The sequence below is a fragment of the Poecilia reticulata genome, linkage group LG19 (assembly GCF_000633615.1).
Source record: "Poecilia reticulata strain Guanapo linkage group LG19, Guppy_female_1.0+MT, whole genome shotgun sequence".
NCBI lineage: Eukaryota > Metazoa > Chordata > Actinopteri > Cyprinodontiformes > Poeciliidae > Poecilia > Poecilia reticulata.
Window position 1 is genome coordinate 12728167 of NC_024349.1, and position 19175 is coordinate 12747341.

Here is a 19175-nt window from a genome sequence, read left to right on the forward strand (position 1 = left end):
GAAGCAGCATTTTGACTTCTTCTCCACACTTGCAGGTATGTGAGTGGTACTTTGCAGCTGCAGAGAAAACGAGCTGCCCAAGCCAAGTACAGAGTCAATGAAGACACTGTTGAAGGCTCCACGCTGTGCCGCAGTGTCCTGTATTACGTCCAGGCAGGACACCGGAGGAATGTGAGGGCGGCAGAGCAGAGAGACTCTTTCTGCAGCAGGGAGAGCAGGAGCAGAAGGTCCCGGTCAATAATRTTTCCTGGAGCAATTAATAAACCCAGACATGTCAAGCCTACGCTCCATGGAAAAGACTGATAAGGGAATTCTAATGAGGGATGAGCCCTCCACAGTTGTTCTGAAGCTTTCAAACCCCCTTGTTATGGTTTTCTTTATAAATGTCACAAGCTTGGAGGAGGAGGCAGATATTGAGCTGAGTAGGTGAATCTTTGAGGCAGGACTGTGTAAAGGGTGTCTGTGAATGAACTTTTGACAGCACAAACTACTATACACATAATGTTATGTATTCTTTTTCAGTTTTTGTTTGTGTTCATGAGGACATGCAGCACAGTGCTCCAAGCAAGCCCTTTGGCTAAATCTTGTGGTTAAGTGGTTCTGCCTCCTGGCGCTCTCATTCCTTTCTTTTAGCTCTAGAAATATCATCCTGTCATATTTCAGCCTGCAGTCCAGCTGTGTGGCTCAACTCCTCCAGGCTGTTCTGCTCCCCGTTTCAATKTTGGTATGGTTCTATAGTACAGCTGCCAGACCTGCACATTTCCCTGAGAATGCCATAACATCCACTTAGATTCTTCTTCACCACACATCGCCTTTTTACTCTCAGTGCCCAGTCTCCGGCTCTCCTTCCTCAACATAAACCAGTCTAGACCACGAGTCTCAGATTTGACTAATAGTCACTCTTTAGCTTGAGTCCAGCAGCTATCATTGCATTGTGTGTGCTCTCATCTGTGCATTGTCCTCTTTCCATTTAGCACTCAGCRGCCAGTCACCAACCATTAGGCCAGTCATAATGAAAATGGGTCATGTGAGATACCAGCTCGGGGGAAGTTCTGGGGTATCCTTATTTCCCAGCATAAGACATTWGCAACTAGCAATGGGGAAGGGTATTGTCTTGGCCTTCTAGACAGCCTCCTATCCCCCACCCACCCAGACGTTAGTGAAGCATGGACTTAGCAGCTCTGTGACATACTKATAAGTCTCATCCGATGCCACACTTTGCTGTAGAGGCAAAACTTACAACAGCAGCAGCAAGAGAACACCACTGCATTCTTTGCATGGTAGATAATATCGTTCATAAGAATATTTAAGCTGCCGTACATGTGCAAGTCAAATTATACCGTCAAAAAGTTCAATTCAGCACTTCCGCTCAAAAAGTTAAACTGATGTGATAAATAGATTCTTTGTACGTCCTTTATCTGCTGAAGAAATGTGATGCTTGGGCTATTTTTTTCAACAGCTGTACAGACCTGTTGCATTCAAGCTGCAGCCAGAAAAGCTTGCAGCTTCCCTTGGTCTCCGAGCAACCAGCTACAAGCCTGGACACAATTTGGAGGTGTGTGTTGTTTTCCTTGGATCTGAGTCCTACTCGTGCCACAACCTACCCAACTACCCTACATACCAACCTACATGTGCAASAGACCTTTACTTTTTTATAACACATTCTAAATGTAAAACTGCACTCATCTGCATCAACACCTGCTTATGTCACAATGCAAACTCTAACTTTGAACAAGTGTACGGAATGCACTGCGCGACACACAGCTCTCTCTGGTGATTATACCCCGACTTCTCTGAATATCTGCACATCACACAGCAGACAAGCAATATGTTAGATATGCAGAGATATGAGCGTATCGCATTTCACAATAAAGCAGCAGAAAATAAAGGTAGGCAACTGCCAGCCTTGTTTTCATCCGTTGTATAAAGATTTWAAAAAAGCAATGCAAAAACCGACTCACTCACTGTGACTCTAGTCGTAAATCAAAATGTTTTTTTTCCTGGCAGTGATTTATTTGGGAGGATGGGACATTCCTCTCACTGTGTTTCCCTGCTTTCTCATTCTTTCAGTCACGGCTTAAAAAAAACAACATAATGATACGCTGGCAGTTCTCTAACTTCGTCTCAGTAATAAGCAGAGGAGCCAAGCCATCAGAAAGAAACTTGTTACATTTAGAAGATAATACAGGGAAATTGCCTGCGTTTGCCTCTGACAGGAAGCYCGGCGTTCTCCGCTTCGTCAGGTCCACTGAGAACTGTTTCTATGGGCACAGTTTCTCTGTCCTTTTGCATTCGTCAGCTGTGGAATCTGAAAAGTGGTCTGTGGGTGTATGTAAGGGGGYGGGGGGACCGTGTGAGGCGGACAGGAGATACATGAAGTCCTCAAAGCAAAAGGACTGTCTGCCCTCTGAGCGACAAGGTTTTGACACCTGCATGATGGCTCAAAAGAAAGTTTGCTGTCCTTCTGTGCATTTTCTCACCGATGTGCTAAAAATGTGTTTGTAGCCTCTTTTATAACCCTCTAAAATTGTTTCTGAGCAAGACATATTTTCAGTTATCAAACCACAAYCCCCATCTAGGTAACCATTAGACGCCATACGATGATTTTCAGCAAATACAACGTGTTTTAAATAACATATTTTTAAAGTTTACCTATTTGTTTAACCAGGTCAGCCATCAGAAAATACTTCAACWAGTTAAATCTTATTCAGTAGAATAACAAACAATACTTTATCTAAAGCCCATCTTCACTGTGGCTATGGATAACAGGGTTAAATACCCCAAGARTCATAACATTTTTTACTAGACATTAGGTCATTATTTTTGCACCCCAGTATATCTAGTAACCACAAAGCAAAAATAATTATGTAATGCTGTCACAAGCTGTGATGCAAATTTGTGACAATTTTAAGCTTATTTGTGGTTATACTAAATTTATGCATCATTCTTTTTTCCTTTTAAAGGGGACAACTAAAATTGGGCAAAAAGAAAATGTCTAGTTTTTCAGGTTAATAATATGTCATGAAAAAATGGGCTGAATTTGACTTAAAAATGTCTTTGCTCTGGTTTACGCAACTTGGAAATTGTTTTCCAATGAGAGAGCTATGGAGATACAAGCAAATAGTTTCAAACATGGGAGCCATGTTGGATTTTGAGTTGACAGGTGGAGCCTTTGACTGCAAATKAACRAATTGAGCGACCTTAAGCTATTTTTACATCGACCTGTGTTTTTAGATTTTAGATACTGTTAATTTTCTCAAACAGCCTAAAACAGCAGTCTAGTTGTTCTTTATTTGATATCATGTTTTATTTTCACAACATGGCTTCTGCCATGTTTCCCGGCCTTAGAGGAGCGTCAGAGTTTAAACCTCGACTGGGTTGGCGTTGGCTATTTAAAGGACACTGCTCTACATTCACAGTCTTGAGTGAGGAGTTGATGCTGGGGCGCCGTCCATCTGTTCACACAGATGTGCAACTGCTTTTAATGCAATCCAGCCTAGTGGGACAAGGTGTTCAGCACTGGCCATACTAGAGTAATCCATCCATTTCTGCTGATCCTGCTTTAAGGGCAGCATCCATAATCTACATTCCAGATGTATGACTGTATGATCCATGTAAACAGATTTGGTCAAATGAGCCCACAGAAAGCAGATTTCCTCACCTCACACAGCCTGTTCATTAGGACATTTTTGAATCCATTTTAATTTACACCTCAGAATTGTTTAAATGTGCGCACTATTGTTCCTCTCAATGTGTTCCCATGGTAACTCGGCCYGCAACGCTGCCACCAACGTGGCACCTGAAGGATGTTGAACACGAAAAAGCCTTGGAACAGAGAGACACTGTGCAAACCTGAAAACCTGATGTCATTTTAGGCTTTTGTCGAAGTGAAAAGCTCCCACAGGAGAGAGAGATGTTTTTTTTATAAAGCGTGGAAAGGTTAGATACTCTCAGCCTGATTCATTTCCACAGAAAGGAGATGCACAGGTGCATCTCAATAAGTTAGAATATAATCCAGAGTGCTCTATGGTGTTTAAGTCTCCTAATTTTGATGGTTATGGCTTATTGCTAACAAAAACACACAATGTAGTTCATCAAAAAATTTGATTACTACATAAATCCAAGCCTTCTCTGAGACATACATGTAGAGTAAATCAATACTTGGTTGGGGTCCTTCTACATAATTTACTGCATTAATGCAATGTGGCTTTTGTTGTTGGTGCAGTAAACTTACTCGTATAACTAMGTTTTTTCCACAAGCTGAAAACATGGCTGTGATTATTGTTGTTGCTTGTGCGGCTGTTTTAAATACTTTTTTCTTCCACACATTTTTCCATTGTGTCGCTGTGCTAGATTCTCTTCATCTGTGTAGCCAGTGACATAAAATTGATTCATTTATTATTATCATTATTGGTCATGTGTAACATTTATTTATTTTATTAAATTACTGAAATATATCAACCTGTCTAAATTTGTTGAGATAAACTTGCATTTACTTTATATATGTCTGACAAATTAAATTAATGAACATGTTCTTAAATTTACTTTTATTATGGTAAAAATCTGCTCTTATGTGAAGTAAATTTAAACTCTCCTTTAGTCTTCAATAGTTCACTTCCTTCACTTCTAAGGAGGGGATATTAAACTGAACCAGAGGTTCCCATGAAGTAAAGCTAAAGTACAACTAGTAGTAACAGTCCCATTTACTGGTAGACTTGTATACCTAATTGTTTACTGGTAGACAATTAGGTTAATGTAATGTCATTGTGTTTAGAGCATAGGAATAAAACAATTCATAGTCTGTGATGCATAAGCTTGTTGCATAAGCTGAGGAGGGAGCAGCTGGCTTTGGTGGCTAGATTGTGTTCGTAGGAAAGGTCGGCTCAACCTACTGTGACRCTCAGACTGCGATTTATTTTATTCGCTCACAGGCAGAAAATGCTGTGAGGATACTGTGGAAAGTGATGCCTAAAGTTGCATACTGCAGATTGCTACAAGCAATTTGGGTGGAGAGGAAAAGCACTAAAAAGCTGAATTCAGTATTTAGTTGATCTACAATCGACTCAGACAGATTAGTGCTTTAATATTCAGCTGATATAACAAGGTTCCAAATACAATTTTTGATTACAAGGGTGACCGTTTCTGGAAAACCTGCTCATAAATAATAATAACAATAGAAAGAGGAATGCCATTAAGTAGGTGCAGAAGAAACAACTCCACAAATAGTAATAATGTATTAAATGTTTTTTAAGACATTTTTATTCTGACAGTTTCAATTTTAAATTAAGACATACTTCAATTTAATTAGAAAAATTGAGAGTGAGAACATAATATAAAGTGAAGAGAAAAACCCAGAAATTTTCTCCAAAATTCCTAAACAGTCAGGAAAGGTTTTTCTTCATCAGTGGAGAAGTTTGGAAAAATATTTGTATTTCCAGAATATGAAGCCTTGCTTTGTCACAAACTGTGTCTGGTGCATTTTTTTTACTGCTTGACCTTCTTTCTTTGAAGCAACTGAAGCCGAGTAGAATAGCCAGAAATAAAGATTCACAGATACATGTCTCTTTTAGCTGCCATTTTATCAGCTAACTTTGCAGTGCTTCACGCCCAGAGCAGCATTTCTCCACAACAACTGCAGAACGGCTCCCTTGCCGTTACCGCCCCCTCCTTGTGCTACCAGCATCGTCATTAATCAATTCTTGCCTACTTCCCAGGGCGCCGAGACGCTGTGGCAGTGGTAATGACCTCGGAGACCGGCTAGTACCGCTCCACAGTGTCAGCCCTCCACCTCTGTGTGAACAAATAAAGCATTTCCCCTGGAGATCGAAGCCAGAAATAAATTTGAGCTCATGTTCCGTAGACACATAAATGCAGAGGAATATTTACATAGCAAAATATCAGTTTGCTGCAAGGCTGCATGCTGCAAYGTCACTTTGACGGAATTGTGGCGGGTTCTGTYTGACCCTGAAAGCCATTAGAGCAGCGCTCACTGYAAAAACAGTATTTGTCTGTTGCGTATTAGTTAAAAGAGAGTACAAAATGACAGGCGATTACTGGTAATCCTCTTAAAACATTTTAGTCATAACATTTAAAAGCAGGTCTTACTTACATGTAGCTTAATATCTGTAGTTTTTATAGGGTGAAGAAGGTAACAGCCACGCTTCACACCGGTGAGGCATGAAAACTGTCTGATGCTTGCAAACAATGAAAGAACTTTCAGTCTAAATTAGTCTGTTCCTGCATAAACGAGCACACGGCAGCGACATGCCAGGTGAAATATTCACACGAAGCCAGGTGTCTGTGTGAGGGGGAAACAGAGACCCTCTGTCCTGCGAGGGGTCTCATCATGTCCTCCCATTCATCTTCCTCCCCTCCTGACGCCTTTGGGATTCACCTCGTCCCCTTTTTCAATTATTCTGAGGCAGAGCAATTATGAGCTGGATCCAGAGCCATCGATAGTTGGGCTAATGTGTGACAGCTTGGTTTAAGACTACGAAGCCGCGCTGCGACACTTTTCATTATCGCTCTGYTTCACTATGAGCAGATACTGGATGAAGACGTAAAGAGTGATGGGACTAAGAGGGGATGAACATTCATAGAAATCCCTAAAGTCTGTCAACAAAGCGACACTTGCTGCTCAATTAGGAGGATATTTAAAGAAAGAAAAAAWAAAGTCTTTCTGAGTGAGAAAACCAGTTACTTCAGTTCTAAGCATATGTTAAGTCTGGCTTTTAATGCTAAAATTAGATTGAAACCATTTGTAGGCAAACATCATCTGTCTAAGGCTGCACAGTGCTGACAACAACATAATTTACTGCACATGCATACAGTTCAGTCMCAGAAATTATGCYGTCATGCATCACTTGATCTGAAAGGTGTGTTACAAAGAGATTAATGGCCTGCATAGGTAATATTAGCATGAAGCCAGCTTTCAATGACACAGAGGTGACTTCCATTTAACCTGGGTAACTTCTGCAGAGGAGACAGTGTTCAGAATTTTAAACTGTAGTCGACAATAACTGCTGCATCCTGATGTTTGTATCTGATGTATCACTTAAAGTTAATCATCAGTAGTGCATTTCAGTTATAACCCCGCCCCACAAAAAAACAGCAGAATAAAAACGTATACATGATTTTTAACAAGTGTATTAAAAAACACCTTAATGTCTGCAAAATAATTACTTGTACTAAAAACACAGAAATTGCCAAAACAAGTTACCAAAATTGAGCTAAAACATTTCTCAGTTTGCTTTTATTTTTGTACAGAACTGTTAAGAACCATCGTAGATGTTCCTAAATGCCACGTGCAGCTCAGAAGCCGCATGTCGCCAACCCCTAAAACAGACCTTCAAGTGACAGACTTTACTTTGAAGACATGGTGGCGTTTTATGGCATTTGACATTTATAGTATTTTCTCTGAGGAATGCACCTCAGATGGATTAGAAGGTGACGGCGGTCAGACAGGKGGAGCTTTACAGCTGCAAGGTGTTAAACTCAACTCTGCCAAGACCTCAGGCGATCTCACACCCAAACAAACTTGACTGTCATGTTATTCTCTCTGTGTTGATCTAAGGTCATTAAAAGACACTTCCAGATGTTCAAAACGTCACTACCTTACACTTTACTTTAGACTTTGCTACACACTTTGGAGTGAGGGCAGCACAATAGAAATGATGGAATTGGGATATTAATAATGAAAATTCGAATGACGATGTCAACTATGAAAAGCCAACTGTTTGTCATGGTTAGCCGACTTTTGCAGTGATGCAACAGGTAGAACTCAAAAACTAGAAAACCCCATCAAGCTCTCTGTAACGCTACCATCCTACATTTATTGATTTAGTTTGTCCTTAGTGTTTGTTTTCACGCAGTGTTAACTACCCAGGAGCCACATGCTCTCCTATTATATACTAAACCATCTGCCCTGTAGCAAACACACTGCTGCATGTCTAAAAGAATTGTCTCTGAACTGTTTGCGATACATTTTACGGTCAGCAAATTCAAGAAAAGATCAGAAAATACTGTAATTTTCACCAAACAAGAGCTAATGAGATGTTCTCTGAGTGTAACAACCGAGCATACTGTCTCCCTGGAGTACGCATGGCTCTTCCTTATGTTTACCAAGCACAGAAATAACAGGCAATGGAGAAACCCTGTGGGACAAACAAACCCACTTCAGTCAAGTGAATTTAAATTAACTGCAGTGTCAGTGCCTGTAATCATGATAATCCACAAGTTTTTTTTTTTTCTTTCTCCTATTGGCATGAAATTGATTTCGCGTCAGCACTAAGGCGAGGGTTAAACAGACCTGACTCTGGGGGGAAAACAAAGTGTTGTGGGATCTGTGGGAGGAAGACAAGATCTATCACCCAAAATATCCTTTCATTCCCAAAGAGAAGGGGCGGGGAGGGCAGGCGTGGAGAAACGAGCGATAAGCACCACTGTGGGAGAACAAAAAGCCACTTGATTCTGGGGGAGGAAAAGAGAGCAGAATGGATAAGAGTCCATGCTGCGAGGATGAGAAGCCTGCCTCTGCTGCTCTGCAGACAGGTCTGCTTCATGCAGACACGGGCTGTAAAACCCTTCTCCTTAAACAGTGGGTCTTCTGGTTCATGACGCGCCCCCAGTCTGCAGGAGAAGCAGGACTTCGCTGCCGAACGGCTCCAGTTGCCATAGCAAAACCGGYCCTTCACAGTAGCGGTTGTTCATCTTCGGGAATAACAGCTCCTTTATGCTCGCTTATCACACTCGAGGCAACAGCAGGTTGGGGAAACAACCGGAAAACAAAAACAACTCTACTTCTGGCGCATGGTTCAGACAGAAGAGGAGGGGCAGCAGCAGTCACAAGCATTCCTTGTAGGAGAGGATGGAAGTGAAAGCACGGTAATTATGTCACACAAACCCAGGCCACGGACCTCAACCTTGCACATTTTTTCACAGCCCTCTTTTTGATCACATTATGAGMTGCACTTTGTTGATTAACATTGTGTAACCCTGTCGTTTGGGCTTTGTCCGACTTCAATAGGAACATGAGTCATTCAGTGGGACCATGGGCACCACAGTGAGTCTCATTGTCCTCCCAGCAAAGCAGGCTTGTTACATGAATGAAAAAGAAAACCCCTCTCACTCCACATGCACACCATAAGACCAGCAAGTGACTGGTCGGAGTCAAAGGAGACTTGGAARAAGAAAGAAAGGAAGTGCAACATCCACAGAAATCTCTGCTGAACGGTCAGGGGAAGATMTTTGCTTTGCTGAAATTAAAGCCCTAGGTAGGGAGAAGAAGTCGTGTCAAAACCTACGAGGACAGAAAGGCCGAGAAAATGTATTGGAAGACCTAAAATTGAGATACATCATCCTGACAGAAGAAACTTGATAAAAGATTAGGAAAATATTGTTTTAAGGCATACCCTTAAAAAAAATCCAATCCTGGGAACAACTAWGCTTTAAGAAAACCAAAGTTGCCACTGAGTATTAGACGTAATGTCAAATAAGTCAGCACACAAACCTCAGTCACACGTTGAGTCTATATTTAACAGCAGGGCCAGCCTGTTGCTTAGCCAGTACAGGCAAATGCTAGAGGTGTCAAGAGTCTCGTGTGTGCCATAAAAAGGGGCAAGGAAAAAAATTGCAATTGTATTTTTAATCTATTAGGTTATGTAATTTCCTAATATAAAAAACTATGTTAATTTAGCTAGCAAAAAGATTAGATACTACATTTAAAAATAATGCCTCCCCACCTCCTGCCCTAGTAGTTTGTTTGTTCCTGCACCCTGGGGGCCCGCCTCTCACAGCTCTCACTGCTCTCACTGCTAAATTGTCAACTCACTGACAGTTGACAATTTAAATAATTGCACAACGTTTGCAAGACATTTTTTTTGACACATAAGTCTGGTTGTCATCAGCATAGACAGAAAATGGAAGCAATGTTTTCTGAAAATGTGACCTAGACGTAAACAATAGACAGGAAAAAGAAGGGGGCCTAAAACAAAGCCCTGAACACCACCACTGGCAAAAACAATAATGCAGCAACAATAATTTTTCAACATTTATTAGAGCTTACATTTTTTTAAACTTATTACAATTATTATTGGGAAATACATATGAAGTAGAAATATATATATAAAAAAACCCTCTGCATAAGTAAAAGTGTTGCTGCAATTACAGATAAAAACCTTTGAAAAGTGGATCTTAAATGCCAAAATGTTCTCAATCTTTATTAAAGTTCAAGATTCTCCACAGCTGACATTTGCCAGGTCTGATCTAGGTCACACTCTGCATAAAATCTACCTTAAGGATTGAGCACCCGCTCTATCTTTTTTTTTTTATTTATGTGCATTTTTTTGCCGTGTAAGCACATACTGTCCTCCATCTGCTGTTTGATGAAGACCGTTTCCTTTCCTCTACAGCCGGCCTTCCTGTGCTGCTCCCCTTCAGAAGGGAAATGGGAGCAAAAGGCAGCCACACAGTCCAGACGAACAAACTGGATACGACAGATCCAGACAYAACCGGCCGCCAATGACTTATCCACACAAACAGAGTATTCTCCTTCTTTCCACTATGTTCTGATTATGGCTTTTGTTTTAAATGTTTTCATCTTCACTTTCCTTTCGTCCTTGTCTCATGGTCACGCACCTCCGCTTATCACTGAGCAGCTTGCTGGAGACAAAATATTGTAAATGCATATTAATCAAGACGCACTTCTTGCACCACTCTTACCATTTTACATGGGATTTCTATTAATTCAAGGACAAATTCACAAAGTTAGTAAGAGTAAAAGTCAAAGGCTTCATATCTTTGGTTTGTGGTTCTAATTTATAACTTCACACAGTGCTGAGAAATGCTGTTTTTATAGGTGGATCTTCATTATTTTTGAAAGCTAGTCCAAGAGAAGGCAGGAAGTGAGGCCATTAGGATGTTTAAAAACAAAAAAAAAATAAAATCAATTCTGTTGTACAGAGGGAGCCAATGAAGAGCAGCCAGCACATGAGAATTGTTTTCTTGCTTGTGTGATCAAACTAAAAGACAAGCAGCTGCATTTTAGAGAAGCTGAAGGCAAGAGAGGGCAGCATGGCTGGCCCTGAAATAGACCACAGTACAATAGTCRAAGTGTAATGTAATAAAAGTGTGATGTTTTAAAAGTCATGACCGGAAAAAATGGTCTCGATTTTGGCAACTTGTCACAGTTGGAAAAAGCTYGCTTTTGTGTCTTATATCTAACGTTGCTCTCTAATCTCATCCCCAGATTGGTAGCAGTGGATTTTAATAGAGTCTAAGAGACTCTATTGAAATCCACTTGTTTGACAAGTGTCAAAAACACTTGTTTTTGTTTGCAAGTGGAGAAAAACTTGCGAACAAAAACATGACCTCAGTCTTACCACTGAAGCRCAAAYGATTGAGAGGCATCCCAGCTTTGATTTCATTTAGGAATTGTAACAACAGATGAACAGACTTAGCCTCATGTTTATTTTTYACARGAATGTAGATTTGGCAGTCATTAGCAMAACAATGAAATTAAATTCAAACATGTCCTCAAAACAGAACCCGAAAGCGGGCGACRGAGCGAGAGAAAAAGAGAGGTCCTAGCATGGAGTCCTGAGGCCCCACCCAGCAAAAAGACACTAAAGATGATAAACTTATTAATGCTGATACAACAATTTCTATGRGTCAGGTAAAACTGAAACCACTCCCAGGCTGGTTTCAGTTACAGTGCTCAAGATGGGAAATGAAAATGCCATTATGGTCTGTGTCAAAGGGTCAGAGGAAGTGAAGTTTGATTGAAAAAAGATGGATGGACCAAGACCTGGTTTTTTGATATACTTTGAAACCCTAGGGTTCACACTTGGACTGCTATCAATAACAATCAAGACAGAAGATCCTATGACATTTAAAACATTTTTTTAAATGTTAAAGACGAGGTGAACAGTAGCACTGGAGGAACCAGAAAGTTTCATCCGATATGGCAACAAAAATCGTTTGAGAAATCGTTTCTCAAAAATATTTGTTTTTCAGTTTTTACAGTGTTCTGATCGTGATCTTTTAACATGTCGAGGAAAACCTGAAGCCTGTCTGTCCACCGGCGCTCAGCCTTCCTGGAGGCCCGTCTGGCAGAATGAGTGACATCTTTCAGCTCGGGCTGACGTGTCAGTTYGGGACGCCTGGGCTTTAATGGAGCCGCCGTGTTACACGACAAGATACAAGCTGACAAAGACTCCGTCAACTTTTCAGTGTCAAAACACACGGAGTAAAAGTTCATGTCATTAAAAACCAGATGAGAACCGAGCAGCAGTGAAAAGGTGCGACAGTCAGCCAGAACCGAATCCAAACAGRAGCACAAGTTACAGACTTGACAAGACTTAATCTTTAATCTGTGACATTTCAGGACAACACRCAAGGATATTAAAATCTATAATTATAAAGACCTGATTGTATTTACTGATCACTTCAATCAAACGATCAGAAAAGTAATTTAAGAAGTGGTTTTTAAACTCAGGTTGTCAATAGATCACTACACACAGGACCGGGCGAGAGCAACCCAACTCAAATAATGATCAATTCAAAACTAGAGGAAGTGATCTGTGCTGAGAGCAAAMACTTTAGAATAGCTTTGGATGTTGCTATGCCCACCAATGACCTTGTAAAATAAGTTGCATATGGGACTTGGTTTGAGGTTGGAAAACATGYAGTAAAGTGTGTCCAAGCTGCTGGCTCATCCCAGCGGCCGACATCTGCAGCCCTAGGAACCTTGATTAATACCAGGGATTACAGACACYGACACATTCATGTAATGAGGCCCTTTAAAAGTCACAACAAACCTTTATGAGCAAAAMTCCTGAGGTCTGTAAGTCATCACCACTCTCTCTCCAACTTCTCTCCGTTTAAGAAGCGCAGACCACATGACTGTACCATGTAGAATAATGGATGTTTAATATAATCTGTGTCGATTTGATCCCAGGCCATTTTTTGACCATTTTTAAATCATAAAAGCAAACCTTGCCAATAACTTTRGGGCAAGTTGGAAACACCTGAGAGTACTACAGAATGTGTGGGAACTGAAAAAAGAAAGAGGGATAGTCACAACACTAAGAAACTGATCATAGTTTCCCAAAGTATGTCGACAATATGACTCGAACGATAAATTCAAGCCTGAAGTGGCAGAAGTAGGAAATTATATGTTAAATATGTGCATGTTTTCTAAAGAACTGCCTTAAAAAAACACCYTACATCACACACTGAAGTTGAAATACAGAAAGAAGGAGGATTAAATCTGAAGTTAATAGTGAAATTCAACAGTTAGTTAAGGTCACAACTGAAGCGTGTGCTCTATGGCAACAAGTTTAACAAATTCAGTGGGAGACTGGAGGAGAAGGCTCAGAATCTGTTTACTGTTTATGAAAAAAAGTCTAACAAGAAATGTTTCATTTATTGAGGCTGAAACTTCAAACAGAATCAATAAAATACAAATGCAAATAAAATATCCAAATGCTAATCAGATTTCTTTTTTTTGTTCCCCCCAAACTCCCTTGCCTTCAGATCCACAAATAAATCATGTAAATCACTGCATTTTGAAATGAAAATGCAGCTGACTTCTACTAAGAGCACTAAGTTGTTTGGGTCCGACTGTCATTTGCGTTTCACTGCCCTGTTCCACTTCCTGTTTTATGGTTTTCTTTGCTGGTCAGAGCGGTGAATATTCAAAATGAGGAAGTCATTTTAAGGGAAACCATGTCAACTTGTGAGAAACTTCTCTCTGAGTGCAGCGGAAAGCTGGTGCCTTGTAACACTCGCTAAAACGAGTGAACTTCTTATGCGGTTTAATTTTAAACTCGATCACAATAAAAATTTTAATCAGTTGCTATGCGTGTAGAGTTCTGCATTACCTGAACGAGAGTTGATTCAGAGCGTGGCGMCTCTCAGATCCATAGTAACAGCTCCCATGGTCCTCATCCAATCCAGGGGTCACATTGCTCTCCTGTTCTCAAGMGTGAARATATCCAAAAGCTGGAGGCTGAGGAGAGACGATCCGGGTCTCCAGTAGTGGATCTCACTGGGTTAACCTGSTCTGAACCAGCAAGGGTTCTCCGGAAACGGCACCGGATGCCTTCAGGAGATGCTGGCCTCCTTCAAGAGAGTAAGGAYGGAGCACATGTTAGCCAATTAACAGGACAGCAGGGCAGAAGACGCTGGTGGATGGAGAGAGGCATGATGCAGTTCCTGTCTGAGGAGGAGGAGGAGGAGCGAGGAACGCCACGTGAAAAGCAGAAGAGCAGGCGGTGAAAAGACGACTTCTCTAACGAGAGAGCTGAGAAAAGGAGAAACTGTATACCAAAAAACTGATGCTCTACACAACGCATCATAATGCCACAATGAATTATTACATTTTTTTYCCACCTTTTAATGTGAAAACTATGTAAAACCACTTGGGAACAGACAAGGAACCAACAGGTGAAGACTGAATGCTGAAACTGAAACAATATATGAATTACCGGGTTACTCATTTTATCTGAGGAAATCGTTTAGGAATTAATTGCAGCCTCATTTTTATGGGAGCCACAGAACATTCGTAATAAAACAGACGAGCAAAAGGAAGCTGCAGCACAAGATTAGGAAACAACAAATAAAGGAAAATATACTTTATGGTTTTATAATACTTGCTAAATGCCTGAGATATAAATCAGTCCTTTAAAGAACAAGCTCTTAAAAAAAAAAAAAAAAAAGCACATCACTTGCTGGACCAGGCTGCCCTGGGTACCAACAAAACAAAAATAAAGCCCAGAAAAACAGCCCCCCTTCCTGTTGATGGATCTGACAGATTTGCAACATAATTTAATATAAAGCCTCCTCTTCTCTATTTGCCAGCATATTTACTTTAATCCATGATTTTTTTTTCTCCTCCTCTTGGTATTTTACTCTCTCTGTGCAATAAAAAACTAGTACAAAGACAGTGCATTAGCTGCAGCAGAGGTTGCAGTTTGGTGCCATCTAATAAATAAACCCTTTGCTGAACCATGGGGGAGCAAAAAAGGAGGGTAAGAGGAGGAGGAGGAAGAGGAGGGAGTGCGATGAAATGGGGACACAGAGCGCGATWCATCTACCTGGGAAGGCCAAGTGGCCTACGTATCTGGAGCCTCTCTGTCAGCTGTGTGAAAAATACGCCAATTACCTTTTTTTTTTTTTCTTAAAGATCACAGCAAAAACTCAAAGGTAGACGCTTGTGGACATTTTTCTGCAACTTGGCTGTTGTCAGAGTTTCAAGGTTTTCCCCCCTCGGCAATGCGATGCATGCCTTGTGGTTGCGATGGTGACCGGATCGTCAGGCTGGGCACACAGAAAGATGCGTGCACGTGTTTATCTCTCTTTCCTGTTTTCTCTTTGCTAGGCTGCCCCCGATAAACTAATGCACACATCTCCAGCAGCCCTCCCCGCCTCCACCCGCTCGCCCACAGGAAATCGGGGAGAAAACATGCAGTCAGCATTTGCTTCACGACATCCTGTTAAATAAGATGTCATGCTTGAGGATTACCATGATAGTCTCACAGGGGCAAAAGCTAATTCTGGCAGAATTAAGTGGGGAAGGGAACAAAATAAAAATAATAAAAAATCAGGATCACATCATCAACCCTCCGATTTTGTTTTGAATTTGTGTCTCATTTCCTGGAAAGCATTTGCGTAGGAGTATTTGAAATCAGATACAGTCTCAGAGTTTATAAATAAATAACATGAGGTCTGACAGAGGCGAGTCTGATCTAGGAAGCTGCTGAATAATAGAGGAACCTTTCTTTTATATGACCAGATGCACAGCTCAACAGTATTAAAAGAGAAAAGCTGCTACACCAAAATTTCAGAGTGTAGAATATAACTTGGTTACGCAAAGTTTTGTTGCATTTTGGTTACTGTAAAATTAACTTAAATCTGCCAAATTAATAATAAAGAAATTGATATAAAAGTCAAAGACTTAAAAAAAGTCCCAAAGTCAGGAAAGGTAATGTTTTCAGTGCTGCAACCAAAATGAGCCTGAAAAAGTCTCTAAGATCAAGAGTTCATACACATCWATGAGAAGCTCAAATATGAATGGAGAGAACATGATGTACTTTTGAGAAGATTCAGAAAAAGAAAGAAAAAAAGTACTGGTATCCACATGTCGATATTTCTGTGCACAGTAGGAAAAGACAATGTATATATTCAGAAGTGGAAATGATAAAACATTTTAGTTGAGCCACTACATAGGACATCACTAAAATGACACCTCAAATCAGATCATCACCTGCAGTGGCTTTTATGACGGTATAAAAACCCACAGTGTAAAGAGGATTTTTTTTTTCTGCAAAAATGTGCGGTGCAATTTTATTATTTGCAATAGAAAGGCAACAATTACTCCTGGATCTGCTAAAATCTCACAACTAGGCAAAGCCTGGTTTGCGGCAAAAAAAAAAAAAAAAAAAAAAGAAAAGAAAAGAAAAAACACTGAAACACACAGTCATTCCATTACTGTTTTAAAATCTCTTTAATGAGATTCCAGAGAAAAGTACTCACCCCTCTCTAGCTGCTCATAAAAATACCAGTGGCAACACGCAAGAAACTGGTCACTAATTATGAGTACGGTTTGACTGCTGTAATGCCGGTAAATATTTTTCCACCGATTATTGAGAAGGGAATAAATAATCTGGCATGGCATTTTTATTGACCACTAATGTTTTTAATTGATACTCTACATTTGATCATGTTTTGAAAGATGCGTGTTTTATTTCCTAGATAAATAAAATACAACCTTATGATTGAGTAACAAATTTATCATCTAAATCCGTGCCACTCGACGGATGGTTTGCGTCTTCATCGTAAGTAGCCAACAAACTTCAGTTACGTTACTGCCACCTACTGGACTGGAGTGTGTGAAACAGTTTTGCTGAGAAAGGTGCGATTAATTGCGGGATATGTAGACAGTTCCATGTCTACCAAGTCTAATCCCTACTTGCTGCAGCACAGCTAGCCTTTTAAGGAAATTAGAAAAGTAGTAGCTAACAAAAAAAAGACCTGTCGATTTAAAGTCATTGCATCATTTATTTTTGACATTTTGTTATCTGTGATACAAATGCATTAAAGTAATTCTTCCATTTTACTTAGGTTTATCTATACTTCTGTGGAGGTATGATCAATATCTGTAGAGGCGAATCACTCATTCTTACTCAGGATTTAAGTTCAACTACAGCATAACAACGACAACCGGCTGTACAGACAGATGCATGCATTTCTACCGCACCTATAAATATGTACGTGCAAACAGACACAAGCATGTGTCTGTTTGACATTTCCATCTCTACGGGGTTGTGGTCAATCAGATTAGAGCATCACACAGAGATCTCTGTGTGTACCAAAGCAAATCCATTTATAGAGATAAGCTTTGAGGGGCAGTTGCCACTACACACCACCTCACCCACTGAGTGCGTATCGGCCTCCAGCATCAGTTCAGAAGAACAATATTTACAGATGAGCTCTGACTTGTCGCTGCATGTTACATCCAAAAAAAAAAAAAAAAAGATGTCTCCAGCAGTTCAGGACCTCCGAAGAAGTCACGAGATAAACCTTTAGACCTCAGAAGATAACTAACCCAATAAGTACATAGTAAAGTGTTTTAAAAACAGGGCTTTTTTTCTTACTTTTTACAAGATTCATAATCCAATGCCAAATATACTTCACTTTTAAGGGGTACAATTTATTAATTTTATTAATAAAAAAAAATGCAGCTGTTAAAGTCGTGGTATGTATTTTCTAGGCAAATAGTGCTCTTTTATAGCAAAATCCAGTACGTTACCATCAGTTGTCATAAAAATGCTGCACATGTCGAACATGAGTTAAAAAAAATCTGATCTTGAACTAATTGCAAAAATACTATAATTCCCAAGAGATTAAAAATTAATCAACCTTCCTTGACTAATAATTATCCGACCACTTGAGGGAATTCATTGCACTAAAATGCAATTTCCAGATGGTCAACTGATCATTAAATATGAAGAAAAAAAAAAGAGACTGATGTTGCAAAAGTAGCATAATGCTGATTTCCATACCCTTGATCTCAGTACACATGCATTATTCTGAATTGAAGTGCATCGAACAGGGAGTGCATACTTTGATATCCCTCAAAATATGCTTTATTTTTTCACTTTCAGGTCCGCATGACACTCGTTTCACAATATGCCAGCGTTTGGCCCATGTCAGGACACGCTGTGACGGCAGCTTTAAGATGTTGAGCTTCCAAGATTACTTCATATTATTGCAAATAATATTTATATTATGYGTTTTTTATGTTTTATGTTAGATTAAAATTCTTGCATTAATCTTTTAGAAATCCCAGAGTCTAGTTTTATTAAATGCCCTCAGCATAGCAAGGAAACCACAATGAATTACACTGAGCAAATGCAGCGTCATTTGACTAATGAAATAGAGTAATTAATTGAAGACAACTTTCAAATAAGATATATAGTAGATCATGCAGCAATCTGCTACCAGTTTCACCACGTGTGGATATCTGAAAGTGAGAAAGCCACCAAGGCAAAGTGTGATTAATGTGTTTACAACCAAACCTGAAAGGGGGAAAGAAGATCCCATTTCCTCAATGAAACGTGGAGCTGGAGGATTTGTGATAAATAGCACATGTGACCTAATGTGATATAGGAATATAAAGCTGTGCCTGTGATTCTGGGCTCTATTTACCAGAGCAAGCAGAGAAACGGTGAAAAGGAAAGTAATTTGTGAGGCGAGACAGATCACCTGTCCATTTGAATTTTAAGCACACCGGTGTTATCACGGCACTCTGTCTGGCTGAGCACCAGTATCTGGTCTTTGGCCAAAATAAGCAGGACGTGAAGTGATAACATCATAAAGAGGCTCTTCTGAGCTTGGCAATCCATGTTATTTTCAAGCGTCTGGAGATTTTCTTTAAGAGCCAACGCGAGGTAAGAATATTTACAGAGAGACTGAGAATGTGACAGACTGCATCAATAGTGTTATTTAGATGGCGAGGAAGGTAATTGAGAACCTGATTTAATACTCATCTGTGGTTTCCTCAGATCAATACTCAATACAGTGATGAAAGACGTAAAAAAAAAAGGTCAAGAAAATATACAAGGATGTGCTGCTCAGACAAATAACTCAAATAGTAAAAAAAAATAAATAAATAT

The 19175-nt window shown here is 40.0% G+C and overlaps 1 protein-coding gene across 6 annotated transcripts in view; it reads right to left on the reverse strand.

Annotated features, from left to right (window-relative positions):
• The window catches only part of LOC103481561 (protein tyrosine phosphatase receptor type E), a 68471-nt gene that overhangs the window by 21283 nt on the left and 28013 nt on the right, over nt 1–19175 (reverse strand). For all 6 annotated transcript variants that reach the window (XM_008437110.2, XM_008437107.1, XM_008437109.2 and 3 more), the window contains exon 2: nt 13881–14121. The gene's annotated coding sequence lies outside the window, so the exon portion shown is untranslated. The remainder of the gene's footprint in view (nt 1–13880; nt 14122–19175) is intronic.